Raw genomic sequence first — 3,149 nt, forward strand, 5'->3', positions numbered from 1 at the left:
AGTAGTAGAGACTATAGGCATGCACCAGGTCTGGTTAATTTTTGTATTTTTTTGTAGAGATGGGTCTTACCATGTTGCCCTGGCTGCTGCTTTTGCTGTGATTAAGGTTTTATTTTGTCTTGTTTTGTCTCTGACCCAGGAGTCTTGTATCTTCTACCAGCATGTAGGAAATAGTAGCAAGCTCACTAACAGCTTGTAAGTAGGGTAAAATTCCAGACCTGCATCTGCACAGCTCATCACAGTATAATGAACATCCATAGTACCCATCACCTAGCTTTAGGGATTATCAACTGAAGGCCAGCTTTGCCTCATCTATAGGTCCTCATCCCCTAATGCCCACCAGATTTTAAAAATCAAATCATGAGATGAGGCGGCTCGTCTACGCCGCGTTTCCTCTTTTCAGCCATGCTTGTGAGCAGGACCTGTCGCCATGGGCCACGTGATCTGTGGACAGAGGAAGGGCGCCGGATCTGTGTTCTGCACGCACGTGAAGCACCGTAAGGGCGCCGGGCACCTGCGCACCGTGGATTTCACCAAGTGGCACAGCTACATCAAGGGCATTGTGAAGGACATCATCCACGACCCAGGCTGCAGCGCACCCCTCTCCAACGTGGTCTTCCGGGATCCCTACCAGTTTAAGAAGCGGACAGGGCTGTTCAGTTGCCGCAGAGAGCATTCACATGGGCCAGTTTGTGTACTACGGCAAGAAGGCCCAGCTCAACACTGGCAATGTGCTGCCTGTGAGCACCATGCCTGAGAGTACGATTATGTGCTGCCTGGAGGGGAAGCCTGGAGACCATGGCAAGCTGGCCCGGGCATCAGGAAACTATGCCACGGTTATCTCCCACAACACTGAGACCAACAAGACCCATGTGAAGCTGCCCTCTGGCTCCAAGAAGGTTATCTCCTCAGCCAACAGAGCTGTGGCTGGTGTGGTGGCTGGAGGTGGCAGAATTGACAAGCCCATTTTGAAGGCTAGCCACGGTCTCCAGGCTTCTCATGCAGGCAGCACACAATTGTACCCTCAGGCATGAGGAACTGCTGGCCACGAACCCAGCGGAGCATCCTTTTGGAGGTGGCAACCACCAGCACATCGGCAAACCCTCTGCCATCCAGAGATGCCCCTGCTGACCTCAAAGTGGGTTTCATTGCTGCCTGTCTGAATAGATGTCTCGGGGGAACCAAGCCTTGTGCAGGAGAAAGAGAACTAGTGCTGAGGGGCTTAATAAAGTTTGTCTTTATGCCAAACAAACAAACAAACAAATCATACCACTTCAACTGTAAATATATCAGGGTGCCACTCTACAAGATTCCTTTTTATTTATCATAACCATAAAACCAATACCATATCTTCAAAAGCTAGTATATCCTTAATATCACTGCAAAATTCTTAACTACAAATAATTTTTTTTTTTTTTTGAGATGGAGTTTCACTCTTGTTGCCCAGGCTGGAGTGCAGTGACACGATCTCAGCTCACCGCAACTTCTGCTTCCCAAGTTCCAGTGATCTCCTGCCTCAGCCTCCTGAGCACTGGAGCAGCTGGGATCACAGGCATGTGCCACCATGCCCAGCTAATTTTAATAGAGATGGGGTTTCTCCATGTCGGTCAGGCTGGTCTGGAATTCCCAACCTCAGGTGATTCACCTGCCTCGGCCTCCCAAAGAGCTGGGAATGGAGGGATAAGCCACAGTGTCCAGACTTTTTTTTTTTTTCCCCTTTTAAGATGGAGTCTCACTTTGTCACCCAAGGGAGTGCAATGGCGAGATCTCAGGTCACTGCAACTGTAACCTCCCAGGTTCAAGAAATTCTTCTGCCTTAGCCTCCTGAGTATAGCTGGGATGACAGGTGCATGCCGCCATGCCTCACTAATTTTTGTATTTTTAGTAAAGACAGGGTTTCACCATGGTGGCCAGGCTGGTCTTGAACTCCTGACCTCAGGTGATCCACCTGCCCCGGCCTACCAAAATGCTGGAATTACATGCTGAGCCACCTCACCCAGAGGAAGACTCCATCTCAAAAAAAAAAATTAAATAAAAAAGAAAAAACATGATGAACAAGAAAAAACATTTATCACAGCAATGCATCAAAACATATCTTTTTTTTTAATTTAAAAAATATGGAAAGCTTCACAAATTTGTGTGTCATCCTTGTGCAGGGGCCATGCTAATCTTCTCTGTATTGTTGCAATTTTGGTATATGTGCTGCGGAAGCGAGCACCAAAACATATCTATTATCATAATGGATAATAGATCCATATCACAAGTTTTTTTTGTAACCAACCAGCCAGTCCCTTTCATGTTGAGTGGAAAATGTAATTTCTCTATTAGGCACTAGAGGTCAGCAGCGCATTTCTTTCCCCACAGGACTTTATTACTTCTGTCATAATGTCAGCCAATCACCAACCTGGTTTTTGTTTGTTTTTATTTTTTATTTTTTTTTTTATTTTTTTGAGACAGAGTCTTCCTCTGTTGACCAGACTAGGGAGTGCAATGGCAAAATCTCAGCTCACTGTAACTGCATCCTGGTTTCAAGGAATTCTCCTGCCTCAGTCTCCCAAGTAGCTGTGATTACAGGCGTGCTCCACCACACCTGGCTAATTTTGTATGCATGTATGTATGTATTTTGAAACGGATAGTTGTTAAAATGATGCTGAAAAAAAAAAAAAGAAAGAAAGAAAGAAAGAAAGAAAGAAAGAAAAGTAGGAAAAAAAAATGGAGTTTTGCTCTTGTTGCCCAGGCTGGAGAACAATGGCGCCATCTTGGCTCACCCAACTTCCACCTCTGGGTTTCAAGTGATTCTCCTGCTTCAGCCTCCCAAGTAGCTGAGACTACAGGTGTGTGCCACCACACCCGGCTAATTTTGTGTTTTTATTAGAGACGGGGTTTCTCCATGTTGGTCAGGCTGGTCTTGAACTCCCCGTGATCTGCCCACCTCAGCCTCCCAAAGTGCTAGGATTACAGGTGTGAGGCACTGACTGCACCTGGCCTCGCCAACCTATTTCTTTTAGAGCTAACATTGATCTTTCCTCTAAGGCTTATTCCCAAATTTTGAACTTTTTTCTCTTTTTGTTTTTATTTTTAAATTTCTTTTAATTATTTTAAATAAAAATTTTCCATCACTCCCTACCAATGATTTTTTTTTTTTTTTT

General features: G+C 45.3%; 1 non-coding gene and 1 pseudogene across 1 annotated transcript; one reads left to right on the forward strand and one right to left on the reverse strand.

The window, feature by feature from the left end:
* Window positions 1–408: 408 nt before the first annotated feature.
* LOC108295989 lies at window positions 409–1,211 on the forward strand (annotated as a pseudogene).
* Window positions 1,212–2,111: 900 nt separating this feature from the next.
* Window positions 2,112–2,218, reverse strand: LOC119470469. Its single transcript, XR_005199380.1, has one exon. It is a non-coding gene; the product is annotated as a U6 spliceosomal RNA (small nuclear RNA).
* Between the last annotated feature and the right edge of the window lie 931 nt (window positions 2,219–3,149).

The sequence above is a fragment of the Cebus imitator genome, unplaced genomic scaffold (genome assembly GCF_001604975.1).
Source record: "Cebus imitator isolate Cc_AM_T3 unplaced genomic scaffold, Cebus_imitator-1.0 Scaffold0, whole genome shotgun sequence".
Taxonomy (NCBI): Eukaryota; Metazoa; Chordata; class Mammalia; order Primates; family Cebidae; genus Cebus; species Cebus imitator.